The following is a 14,180-nucleotide window of genomic DNA, read 5'->3' as shown; positions in this document are numbered from 1 at the left end:
TTTCACCTAAAAGTTACTTCCCACCCCTATTTCTTTTTCATGGCATTTCTGTCTTAAAAAAGACAGGTCATTTGTCCTGTGGAGTGTCGCTCATTGTGAATTTGGCTCACTACATACTCATATGAAGTTTACATTTTTTAAAAATTAGGCAGAGATCACCAGCACAGTTGAGAGGCAGAAAGACCTACCTGAGAAGTATTCTCTAGGTGAACAGAATAACCAGAACATTCGCTTCATTTTATATTAATCCTTCCATTTGTAGTTTGAAGTGACAGGGGAAAGTAGGATGCAACTATTTCTATCCCAAGCCTACTAATTGTTCCAACTTTGGGAATGCGGTGAGAAAAATAGTTAATGGGAAGAAAGGACACATCAGGTAGGAGGGACATGACACTGGGGTTTGAAGGGTGAAGAAAAATTAAAACAAGGAAATATGTTTTCCAGTCATCCCATCTTCCACTGAAACCTTTCCTGGGGAGGATCAAAGCCTTGTCAGCCACAGCCAAGGCCTGCCTTGCCCCCTAAGGTGAAAATCCTTCAACAGCAACAATGGAGCCCGATTTCTCCAGAGCTTTGGAGAAAGAAGAGAGTCGGAGTGGCTTCCAGGAATACTCCACATTCTGACTCATTGGACAACTTCTCGTGAAGGGACAAGACCACCAGTTCTACCTTCCTAGGGACAGGTCCTACTGCACCTCCCTCCAGAGGTAAGTTGACAATGAAGGAGAAACAGCTGTAAAATATACTAAGCCAGAAGCCAATTGGTAAAGTCTTCAAATCACCGGGCGTATACGATGGATGGTGGAAGCCAGACTTCTCATTGACATTTAGTCAAAATGGAAGTTTTCTCCTCTCAAGAATATACTAAAGTTATAAATGCACCACATATTTTCTCTGTGTTGATGGGAATTGGATGGAATATGGTGTTTTTTTTAGATTTCCTGTTTGAAAAGCACAATCCTATAGCAGGCTGTGTGGGTGACCAGGCTAGCAGGGGGGGCAATGAGGGGCAACCAGGCCAGCAGTGGGGGTAGTTTGGGGTGACCAGGCCAGCAGGGGAGGCAGTTTGGGGCAGCCAGGCCGGCAGAGGGGAGCAGAGGGGCAACCAGGTCAGCCGGGGGCGGGGGGGGGAGTGCGTTGGAGGCGACCAGGTCGGCAGGCAGAGGCAGTTAGGGGTAATCAGGCTGGCGGGGGGCAAGTAGGGGTGATCAGGCAGGCAGACAGATGAGCAGGTAGGAGCCAGCGGTCCCAGATTGTGAGAGGGTGTCTGACTGCTGGTTTAGGCCCAATCCAGGATCGGGCCTAAACCAGCAGTTGGACATTCCCTGAGGGGTCCTGGATTGGAGAGGGTACAGGCTGAGCTGAGGGGACCCCCCCCCCCCCCCCCGGAACGAATTTCATGCACCGGGCCTCTAGTATGGTTTATATATTCCCAAAATCTAGAATAAATCATGGCCCTGGCCAGTATGGCTCAGTTGGTTGGAGTGTCGTCCCATGCACCTAAGGTTCTCAGGCTCGGTTACAGGTCAGGGCACATACATGAGTTGTGGGTTCAATCCTCCATCTGGATGTGTATGGGAGGGAACTGATCCATGTTTCTCTCTCACATTGATGTTTCTCTCTCTCTCTCTTCCTCCCTCCCTCTCTCTTTCTCTCTAAAATTAATAAAAATATATCTCAGGTGAGGATTGAAAAAAAAGAATAAAATTTTTATTAACCCTGTTAGAGCAAACAATAACTTATCTTTTTAATTCTTTGTATGAAAAACTTTATAAAATGACAGTTATATGGAGAGATAATCAAAGAGTATGAAGCCAGCCCAGCTGGTGTGGCTCAGTGTTTGAGTGTCGACCTATGAACCAGGAGGTAACGGTTCTATTCCCAATCAGGGCACGTGCCCGGGTTGTGGGCTCAATCCCCAGTGTGGGGCATGCAGAAAGCAGCCAATCAATGATTCTCTCTCAACATTGATGTTTCTATCTCTCTCTCCCTTTCCCTTCCTCTCTGAAATCAATAAAATTCTTCTAAAAGAGTATGAAGCAAAAAAAGTAGGAAGATAAAAGTACTCAGAGGTGTATTAGGCAGGTATTTGGTAAACATCTGATGCCATCTTTCTGGATTGGAGGATGTTTGTTGTATTTGGCAACTTACACTTGTGTTTTGTTGTGATTTCTTTTCATATTTTAATTTCACTTTTGTACCTAAAAAACTTAGGCAGAAAACAGTGAAAGTTATAAAATAGATGAATTAGGAGTGATAATTAGCTTTGCACAGTTTGACTTAACAACAAAAAAACCTTTTAAATAGAGAATGTTCTCCTGAGGCATTTTAATTATGGCTTCATAGAATGCTACAGCTGGAAAAGAACTTCAAGGTGATCACACCCCCAATTCCTCAGGTAGCTGAGGGAACTAAGGCCCAGAAAAGGAACCAAGTCCCAAACCCACACTGTGAGCTTGTGGCAGAGGCAGAATTCGCCTCCAGGCCCCTTGCGCCCTGTCCACAGGCTCCTGCCTGCAGGGGCTGGAGAGGTGCGCTTGCTTTTCCAGGAGGTTAATCCCATCACTTACTCTGAAATACACGTAAGGACAAAATCCCCCTCCACCTCTGCACCAGCTGCTACAAAGGCGGGTCCCCCAGGCCAAGCAAGCAGAGAACAAGGCTTTTTCACCAAAGCTTGATTTACCCCGGGAGCACCCTCCAAGTCCCCCAGGGTCTCAACTTCCCACCTATCTTTCCTGCTGCTAAAAAGGCTGCTGTGGCAAATGCTGCAATGCCCCCTGCTGGCCAAACTGGATATCACAGGCCTGGCCGCCCTCCCCTTTACAGATTCTGGCCTGGTCTCCAGAGTAAGTTTAAACCCTGTGCCTAAGATAGGGAGCTAACGTGGAACAATTCTCCACATAGAGAGAAAGGGAAATGTTCCATGAGACTTGTTTTCTTCATGTTCAATTGACTGTGGTCATAGGCATTCCAGTCACAAGATCCAGAAAGGATGGAGCCTGGGTAGCATAACCCAGAGCAGTGCCTTGAAATTGCATGTGAGTAGACATCTCCCAAGGATCTTGTTCAAACGCAAATTCTGATTGGCTGGGTTGGGGTGGATCCTGGGATCCTGCAATACTAACACGTCTCCTGTGAAGTGATGCCGCCGGTTCAAGGATCACAGTCTGGATGAAGGTGTGTGGCCTTTGGAGTCAGAATGGTCTGAATCCCAACTTTTCCACGTGCCAGCTGTGTGCTCTCAGCAGGGCTTAGCCATCTTGAACCTTGACTTCCAAGTCTGTAAAATGGGCATGTCCACACCTGCCTCACTGCATTTGAGTGGATTGTAAGGTGCCGTGTGTAAGTACCTAGGATGGTGCCCGGCATTAGTGGACCTTCAGGACATGGTGAGCATTGCCCTCGGGGGAATCCTTCCCATTAGGAGTGTCCTCAGCAGCCCATTGCTCATGAGCACTAGTAAACGGCTTGATCCACGCAAGCATTTAAATCATAGCATCTCAAGTGTATGGACAGCTGCCTCCTTTATGAGCCCCTCGCTGCCAAGGCTAGGCCCCTACAACTGCGGGCCCTGAGGCTTTGGGTCAGTGAGAGGCAGTGGTCCCAGGCGTCCCTGATGAATGTACCTCTTCTCTCACGCCCACGCTGGACAGACCACGAGAGATAAGATTGATGCCTCATGGCCACACTGGAGGCGAGTAGTATTTCACTCGTGCTCTGGGCAGACACCGGAACGTGACCCGCAAGTGAAATCTTCCATGAGCGCAGGGAGACTCGCTGCTGTGGAGCCAGAAGCCCTGCATTACCCACTGGCACCCCTGCATCGCTGGGCTGCCGCCACAAGCCTTGGAAGTTCTCTGAGCCTCAGCAGCCCCCTCTGCAAAATGAGGTGATGACAATAATACATCCAAATTAGACCAAGAAAGTGAAGTGCTTTGAAAATGATCGTCCACCTTGCCCAAGCACCTCCTGTGTGAGGTAAATCAGAGCCCTTTCTCCACAGGCAGTTCCAGGACCCAAGGATCCAGGAAGCTAAAGGCAGTGGATGTTACAGAAATGCTTGTTTGTAAGTAAAATACACTGTAATTTATATATATACTAGAGGCCCAGGGCTCGAAATTCATGCTCTGGGGGGTGGGGAGGTGTCCCTCAGTCCGGCCTGCACCCTCTCCAATCTGGGACCCCTCAGATCCCACAGGGATCGGTCCTAAATGGGCAGTCGGACATCCCTCTCACAATCCAGGACTGCTGGCTCCCAACCGCTCACCTGCCTGCCTGCCTGATCGCCCCTAACCACTCCCCTGCCAGCCTGATCGACACCTAACTACTCCTCTGCCAGTCTGATTGTCCCCAACTGCCCTCCCCTGCCGCCCACACGTCTGGAGAGGAGCTCAGCAAGCTGCAGACCTCTTCGGGTGCAGTTTTGAGAGAGTGTACCTGCAGGAGCTTGGAGCCAGGACAAGACCATCAACAGGTGCAGACTCTCCACTGATGGCTGGGAAGGAGGTAGGGACTTCTGCCAGGCCCAGCAGGAGCGCAGGACAGACCCCAGAGATCAGACAGGTCGACGGGTAGCAGTGCATGCTGACCAGGATGGGACAGTTCCTGAAAGGTAGGCCCCTCACCAGCCCATCACATGCCAGGATAAGCCACAAACCCCCTGGTTCCGTAAACCCACCCCAGAAAGAAAAAGAGCATGAGAAATAACTGGATTTCATTTGCAGTAAACCAAGCTTTATTCAGCAGAATGGGAACTTGATATAAATTAGGTTCGAGTACAGAGAATTAAAGTTGCATTTCTTGCACAGCAACCTAAGTGAGGGAATTACACATGTCATCATCCACACAGACAGCGTGCTCACACTATCCTGTGCCCACACAGGGGACTCTTTTTTCTTTTTAAGTCCTTACCCAAGGATATGATTTTTACTGTTTTGGGGGTTTTTTGTTGTTTTTGTTTTTAGAGAAAAGGGTGGGGGAGATAGAGAGACGTGGGTTGCCTCCCGTATGTACCCCGGCCGGGAATCCAATCAGCAACCCAGGTATGTGCCCTGACGGGAATCAAACCCGCAACCCTTACTGTGTATGGGAAGGCGCTCCATCCAACCGAGCTATACCAGCCAGGGCCTCAGAGGGACCCTTCACCTCAGAAACATATAGAGTCCCCATGTCCTTGAAATATACTGATGCAGGAGCCCAGCCCAGACCCATGGCGGCAGCCGGGCTAGAGTAGAAGCATTATTACTTCTCCGTTTGTTCGTCTGCTTGTTTTAAGGTCCCTGCTGATTCTCATGTGAGCACCACTGAAACTCCTTCAGGTCTTCCCCTTCCACTGCCTGTAATCCTGCGTGCAGACAACTTACAGGCTGGATTGACATAAGCAGACTGTAGAGGATTGTCCCTTTTGCCTCGTTGGTTTCCTGTTCTTCTGTTCTTGCGGCTCCAAATACAGCCATATCAGACTCAGCCTCAAGACCGAACTATATTTAAATTGTACTTGTTCCTTCTAATTTGCCAGAGGTCACACTGGTAGTTTCATCCCATGCTCAGGTTAACTACCGGTGAGGAAATGCAACAGCCTTTCTTTTTATCCTCACCCAAGGACATTTTTTTCCATGGCTATTTTAGAGAGAGTGGGAGGGAGGAAGGGAGAGAGGGAGGGAGGGGGAGAGAGAGTGAAACATCGATGAGAGAGAAACACATGGATCAGTTGCCTCCTACACATGCCCTGACCGTGGCTGGGGATCTAACCTGCAACCCAGACACAAGCCCTTGACCTGGAATCAAACCTGTGATTCCAGGGCAACAACAGCCATTTTTAAAGCCATCCCCTCGTTCTTCCCAAACCATAGAACGACGACATGGAGCTGCCTGGCAGGTGCTGCCGGAGGGGGGGGGGGGGGAGAGCGGGGTGTGGGCCCCAAGGTCTCCGTGTCCTCCCAGCAGCAGAGCCCTGGCCGCCAGCCTCCCAGAGGCTTGTGGGGAATCCTCAGCTACAGCCCAGGTGAGAAGCCCTGGGAACGCTGAGTGTACTGACTCGGTTGTGTCCCTTTCTAATCTCACAAGTTTCCCATTGTTACCTTGTCTTTGAAGACCCAAAAGAGCAGAGAATCTACTCCATGGGAAAAGTGAGGAAAGTAGAAGTGAAATAAATCTGTATTAGACTGTTCAAACGGTCACAGCCAGGACAGAAAGCTACCAAGAATGGGTTCATTGCTGAACATGAAGCCAAGAGGAATTCTGGAAATTGATCAAAACTGGCATATGAAAGGGGTGTCAGAGTGCAGGGGAGGCGGCAGCCTGCCATCCCCGGGCACAAGCACCGATGGCCAGGCGAGGGGCACCTGGTGGTGGGGGCACCAAAACCCCACAGCCAAGCTTAAAAGCCGGGGCTCAGTGATGAAAAGGCTTCTGCCTTCACAGCAAGATAGAGGGGCCCATTCAGACTTCGCCAGGGGACCTGGGACAGGAGAGCAGGCAGAGACACTACCTCTGAACAGTGAGAGTACTCGGACCGGCAGGGAAAGCTGGGACACTGTCGGACTAGCTTCGCGCACCCCGCCCCTCCACCACCACCACCACCACCACCTCTTTGTTCCTAAAGCCGTGTGCCAGCGTCAGACTCTGGGCTGCCAGCTCATGGATGCTTTTATGGATTTAGCTATGTATTAGAATACTCATGTTGGTGTTTTGGTACAATATTTTGGTTGTCCTGTTTGTTTTGTTTGAGAATAAGCCACAAGTGCTTCTTACTTTTCATAAATCCTTAGGAACTGGAAGTGAGAGGACAGACTCCATTATCCCAGGGTACTCTGGGCCCTCCGCCTTGGGAGGCGGACCTGTGCAGCTGGCACAAGAGTTGCAGCCCCTCTGGCTTGAGGCTGGCTCAGCCACTGGGCTGCCCAGCAGAGATTAGACAGAGAGGTGGGTGAACTCGAGGTATGTATTTATTTATTGCCCTGGTTGCCTTTCTGTGTCCCTGGACACAGTCCTGACCCCACAAAATGGCCAAAGGCCTGCGTGTCTCCCTCCTCACACCATAACTGCTCTCTCCCTGTCGTTGGGGCCTCGGGGATCCCAGCTGAGATGCTGCCTGGCCAGGTGGTCCTGCACCCCACCTTTGTAAATGGAGCCTCATTAAATGGCCCTTTGTGGAGGGCCCCATTCCTTTCTATCAGGGTCCCGGCTAATACAGACCCCAACGTTTTTCTTCTACTGTTCTCAGGGGTCTGTGGAAAAGACAGGTTACATAGTCAAGGGGACAGGAGAATTATTCCACTGGAAGTAAGAGACAGAGACAAGAGGAGAGAGAGGCTTGTAAGAGCCTTTGAAATGTGTCTCTAGCTTTTTCTCCGTTTGAGCCACCATTGTACTTTTGAGTACAATTGGTTAAAAATTGTGTCCAGGGGCTTTGAAAATTGCTGGGAGAAGTGGCACCTCCCTTAAACCAATAATTGAATAGCTTAATTGCGAACATAAATCTCTATTGCGAATACTGACGGTTTCTCTTTAACGGCGCTGTGAGCTACGCCCATCAGCCTGGGCTCCATTGTCTATAGACGTGTCAGGTAAGCGCTTACAATAAAAAGTATCCCTCCTTCCGGGTGTACCAAGTAATAAAAGTTAAGCTGTTGCTAAAATGACTTTGCGTTTCTGTCTCAGCTGAGCTGGTGCCTGCTTTTTAAGGTTAAGAATGTTTCTCCCGGTGTCATTAATTAGCTTCCCGATGGCCCATTTGTTCAGGGATTCCGTGCCTCTTGAACAAATTGCTAAGCTGTGAGTGGAAAACGATGCTTTGTTAGGCAGACTTGGGGCGGTGTCTGATTTGTTCCTAAAGCCGTGTGCCAGCGTCAGACTCTGGGCTGCCAGCTCCTGGATGCTTTTATGGATTTAGCTATTTATTAGAATATTCATTTTGGTGTTTTGGTATAATATTTTGGTGGTTCTGTTTGTTTTGTTTTCGAATAAGCCACAAGTGCTTCTTACTTTTCATAAATCCTTAGAAACTGGAAGTGAGAGGACAGACTCAATTATCCCAAAGAACCTTGTGGAGTTCTGTTCGACAGCCAACTACCATTGGAAATAGGAGGCTGGAACACACACATGCCACACCCGGGAAAAAGAATGGCAAAACGAAAGGCAATCATTATAGGCAATTAGAACAAGCCAACTGGAAAAGTCACCAAAAAACCATGAAGGTTAACCGGAGATGCGCCAGCGTAAGACATAGTCAGGAGAAGATGTACCGGAAACAAACTACGCTATGGAAGCTCTAGGCTGACATTTTGGTCAACACCCAGTTAGCAACACAAATTGCTGTTGCCCCATAGGCTTCCAGAAGTGTCCGAGGCGCTGGCTGGGCCGAGACCCTGGGCAGAATGTGTGCCTTGTGATGAATTTGGCTGTGCACATGTTTAGTTTGTATGATAATGGAGGGTATAGTATGCTAACAAGCGTGTAACACACACACACACACACACACACACACGGGTCTGGGTCTGCAGGACCCCTGTGGATCATGGTTAAGGCGTTTTGCCCTCAAACATACACACACAGACACGTATGCACCTTCGTGCCTCCACACCTTTTCTCCTGCCGGTGGTTTTTCTCTCCCAGAAACCTCTTCTATTCTTCTCCTGCCAATTAGATTCAGATTTGTATCGATGAGCCCCAAAGAATGACTCTTCTCTCCATATGCTGCTGCGTCCTCCTGCCTGCAGGAAGAAGCCCGTGGAATGGTTACGGGTCCCCCTTGCACAGCTCTGCTGGCCGCCTCGTTCCACAGAGCCCAGACACTCCTGGGGCCTCCTCTCCTGCAGCTGCCCTCCTGGGGGGTCCCTTTGATTGCTGGGCCTCTGACATGGGTGCCTCCAGGGTAAAAAAAATTCCCCTTCAGAAGGGCACTGAGCAAAGCCCTTTTGGAGTGTGTCTCTGTCTCTGCAGCCTCATCACCCTCCGCTTTACAGTCTCCTGGGGATGAGCACACAGTCCAGCAGACCCAGGAGCTCATCCTCTGAGATGAGGATACAAATGGGCAAAAGTACTGCCCACTTCAGGGACTCGCGGAGCTGCTCTTAGCGTGGCCAATGGAGAGAAGACAGTCAGCTCTCATTCAGCGGCTGCCATGGACCTGACGCTTTAAGCCCACCAGCTGACGCCCACCCGGAACACACATGTGAGCAAAGTCAGGCTCATTTGCTTGTTGCAGCACAGGAGAGCACGTGCCAGAGGAACTGAGGTGTCTCAGAGGGCGGGAGCCAGGGAAGGTGGCTTATTGAGACTGGGGAGCTGGAGTTGACCACAGAACGGCCTTGGCAGAGACCGGTCAGAATCTGTGATGTCGGGAGCTGCTGGAGCACCAGGGAGACTTACAGATGCAGGAGTCCTAGAGACACGCATGAGTCCTACAGATACGCGAGTCATACACGAGTCTTTCACACACGCAGATCCTACAGACACACGCAAGTTATACAGACGTGTGAGTCATAAGACACACATGAGTCATACACACGAGTCCTACAGACACACACCCATGTGCACAGCAGCATTAGTCACAACAGCCAAAGGTACAAGCAGCCCAAATGCCCATGGACAGAAGAACGGATACATGAAATGTGCTGTATACATCTGTTCTCTGTCAGTGGGGTGTCTTCCGTGTCCCCCCTGGCTGCAGGTGGAAGTGGGCTCCTCAGGGTGCTACTGGAAAAGGAATTGCCAGAGGCCCCACGGAGGGTGAGGTGTCATAGAAAGTTTTATTTCTGTGGAATAAGCCCCTGAGTTTCCAAGGTCCCATCTCCCCCACCCCACCATGGGAAAAAGCCCCATTTCATCTCCATCAGAGCTCGGATGAAAGCCACGCCCGAGCCTCCGTTCCACAGTGAAGCACAGTCTAGACGGGCGTCTGGCTGGCCTCGCTGTGCTCCCAGCTGTAGTCCATTGCGTGTGAGGTTTCCTGATTCTAGCACCTCCTGGCTATGGAGGGAGCACAGGCAAGTGCAAGGAAGCAGGAGCAAAGCAAGAGGAACAAGAGAGAGAGAGAGAGAGAGAGAGAGAGAGAGAGAGAGAGAGAGAGGAAGGATTCCTTTGTCTAGGGGATGTTAACTAGGCGCATAACCAATGAAGCCTTCAGGATTTGCACGCTTGCCGTGGCTCTGCCCTTCTAGACGATGCTCTTTGTGCCCAGGTTAGACTGACAGGCAAGCACCTTCCCCAGGGCACCCTGACTTCACTGCGCATGCGTCCATCTCCCCTTTGCTGGACCCCTCCCCCAGGGGTCTGCAAGGAATGTACGTATGGTTCCCTGGGGAGAGTAGAGCTGCAGCTTCCTGGGGCAGCTGCCCAGATGACCATGCTCATGATGTCTGGCCTTCCCTTTGCTCCTCTTTCTATTATTAATATTAGCTAAATAGTTACCATGGTAACACATACAGTGGAATATTATTCAGCCTAAAAAATAAAAGCATTCTGATACATGCTACAGCATGAATGAATCTTGAAGACATTATGCTAAGTGAAATAAGCTAGTGACAAAAAGACAAATACTGTATGACTCCACTTATTTGAGGTACCTAGAGCCATCCAATTAGTACAGACAAACACAGAATGCTGGCTGCCAGGAGCTGGGGGAGAAAGAATGGGGAGTGATCGTTTCGTTCCCAGGATTCAGTGTAGCAAGAGGAGGAGTTGTGTGGACGGATGGCGGTGACGGTTGCACAATATGAATGTGCTTAATGCCACTGAACTAAACACTTAAAAAATGTTAAAGTGGTAGATTTTATGTCTATTTTTCCACAATAAGCAAATTTCATAAAGTTACTACTAAATCCGTTCATCTGAAGTCCTATTAGAATGGATGGGTCTGCATAGCTGGTTGAAGGAGCTGAGGGTGGGCGGTTTCCCTTGCAGGCTATGGCCTAGGGCAGTTTACAGTAACCCCATTATCCTCGAGGGATGCGTCTCCAGACCCCCAGTGCATGCCTGAAGCCACAGATAGTACCAAACTTTATATATACTATGTTTTTCCCTATGCGTACATACCTATGACAGAGTTTAATTTGTAAATTAGGTACAGTAAGAGATGAACAATACGTAATAATAAAATAGAACAATTATAACAATATACCGTGATAAAAGGTTATGGGAATGTGCATTATAAGTAAAGTAGAGTTTACTTGAACGCAGGCCCTGCAACACCACACGGCAGTGGATCTGACAGCCAGACGGCTACACATCACTGTAAGCAGGGGCATGTGCAGCGAGGAACGCTGGGCACAGGCATGAGCCACGTCCCGGCAGGCGAGATCTTATCATGCTACTCCAAACAGCTCACAATTTAAAACGTATGAATTGTTTTCTTCTGAAATTTTCCATGTTAGACTTTCAGTTTTACCACACGTGGCCGCGGATAACTGAGACCGCGGAAAGCGAAACTGCGGAGAAGGGGACCACTGCGTCTGTCTCGCTAGTCAGGGGACCTTTGTCAAGATGTGGCTGCTGCTTCAAGCCTCAGCGCCCCATCTCAGGCTGGCTGTTGGCAGAGTTGTCTTTGACTTGTTTGGCCTCATTGTTTGTCTATTTGTTCGGTTGTTTGTTTATTCCCCTTGACAACTGAAAGGAGTGGGTTCCGCCAGGGCTTTTCCCAGCAGGGCTCCTCTGAAGGTTAAAGCAGAGCTTTGAAATCTGCACAGTCCACTTGTCCTGGATCTATAACAAATGGCATTCAACATTCACTGTGCCGGCACCATGAAACCCAAGGTAGACATGCATTGTCGACCTCCAGGCCCTCACAGACTGAAGGGCAACAGGTACACACAGGTAAGTGTCGGAAAGTATGATAGATTCCAGGTAGCAAAGGAGTCTATCCCCATACAAAGTATCTACACCTGCAACAGGACCCGCTTGCACTTGGTTAAAATCCTTTCACTAAGAAACACGCCCCCTTTTTGGTCAGTAGAAATGAGATGAAATTTAAATTTAAAATGAGAGCACTGCTGGAACACGGAACACGTTTACTTGGGTGTCTCTAAAGTGGAAATAATGGTGTTGGAATCTTTCCTACAACTAGACTTTTAAAAAGCAGAGAAAGAAAGCAGGACAATTCCTAATTTATGCGCCATCATTTGAAGCTGGAGTCAGCAAACCTTTTCTGTAAAAAGCCACATCATAAATATTTTAGACTTTGCAGGTCATAGCCAAAGACCCGATGTAAACAGATGAGCATGGCTGTATTCCAATAAAACTTTATTTATTTGTGAACAGTGGAACTTGAAAGTAATATAATTTTATTTTCACAGGTCATAAAATGTTATTCTTCTTTTTAATTTCTTCCAGTCATTTGCAAATGTGAGAACCACGCTCACTCTGGGAAACGCAGGCAGAGGCCGAGGGTGGCCCACGCTGTCGTCCGCAAGCCCTGCAGTCCAGGCCGTGGGGACAGTCCAGCAGCAGCGCCCAGGGCTTGTTAGACACACAGAGCTCAAGCCCCACCCTCGTCAGCAGAAGGAGAACCTGCATCTTAAGAACATCATCTTGTGTTGATCTGCACATCTCAGTTTGAAGACTGGCTTATGGTCTACACAGACTGATAAAATACAACTTCCCAGAAAAGCGGCCCCGGGGAAGTTCTGAGCTTCTCTGTGCCTCAGTTTCCCCGTGTGCAAGATGGAGATGACAGCATTGTCTCCCTTGGCATGGTTGTGAGACTTACACACACACACACACACACACACACACACACACACACACAAGAGCTGAAATAATATCTGTGGTTACTATTACAAAAGCTCACACTATGTTACTTTCACAGCCACCCTCTGGGACAGGCACTGTTCACCCCATTTCACAGAAGAAACTGTGGCCCAGAAAATCGAGGTCACAGAACAAAGGTCTTTCTGTCCCCAAATTTAGTACTGAGGGTAATGAATGGTAAAAAGGGGGACACAGTCCCCGGGCGCCAAGTCTTCGTGTCCAATCTCCCTTCCAACGGCTCACTCTCAGTGGCCCCTTTCAGCCCATGCTTCTGAGACACCCCACTCCCCAGGGCACAGCTCCCCACTTCGCCACACAGGGACCTCCCTGAGTCTGTACCCAAAGCTCCTCGTTCGTCCCTTGAAATGTATCTTCCATTGACTTGTTAGTGTTCTTTACCACTTCTCTTCTGGTTACAGATAGTAAGTGTTCCCTGCCTGAGCTTGTAGTGGCTGTTTTTTATTATATCTGTAGGGCTCCGGGGAAAAGAGGCAATTTCTTTATTTGAGACTCCTGACATTTATTATCATACTAAAATTCTCAAGATGAAATTGCAGTTTTCCAGAATGTAATTCTTTTTGCAGGACAACGTACAAGAAATTTATTTTAGGGGACAGGTAAAACCTAAAATATATGAGAATGCAGTAAGTGCAGACCCCAAGTAAAATGAAACCAAGGTGTTAGGCACGGACAGCTTGGCTACTGTCTCTCACATATTAATTAGGGTGACAGAGCCATGGGTTCTCAACCCAGCTTGGTCTGCTTTCCAAGCTGCTGCTCTTTCTTGGAATTAAAACTCCCTTCTAGCCGAAACCGGTTTGGCTCAGTGGATAGAGCGTTGGCCTGCGGACTGAAAGGTCCCAGGTTCGATTCCGGTCAAGGGCATGTACCTGGGTTGCGGGCACATCCCCGGTGGGGGGTGTGCATGAGGCAGCTGATCGATGTTTCTCTCTCATCGATGTTTCTAACTCTCTGTCTCTCTCCCTTCCTCTCTGTAAAAAATCAATAAAATATATTAAAAAAAAAAAAAAAAAACTCCCTTCTAACACCTGGAAACTCAGCACATCCTATCCCCTGGCCACCTCACTGCTGAGCACGAAATAATTGTCGCTATTGTAGTGTTGCAATTAGCAATACCTCTCACTTGGACATTGAACTGATCTGCCAAAAACCTTAGCGATGGCCACACAGAGCTTTCTCCTCTCAGTTCTGCCGAGCGTTCAGGCGGTGGGTAGGTAGTATAACCAAAGCTAAAATTCGGTTCCTCTGAGTCCCATAGAAAAGAGGTAATTTTAATAATATCAGCTATGGTTTTAAAGCACTTTAGAGCTTAGGAAGCCGTGGAGGGAAGCTGTAGAGGCAGAGTGCAAGTGGTGTTATTAAACACATTTGGGTGATGGGCCCTTCCCCGGCTCCCCCAACAGGCAGAG

The sequence above is a fragment of the Myotis yumanensis genome, unplaced genomic scaffold (genome assembly GCF_028538775.1).
Source record: "Myotis yumanensis isolate MYYU_CA2020_CCGP unplaced genomic scaffold, mMyoYum1.0.hap1 SCAF_13, whole genome shotgun sequence".
In the NCBI taxonomy this organism is placed as follows: Eukaryota; Metazoa; Chordata; class Mammalia; order Chiroptera; family Vespertilionidae; genus Myotis; species Myotis yumanensis.
The sequence above is the reverse complement of the archived record's forward strand: the minus strand, read 5'-3'. Positions refer to the sequence as shown.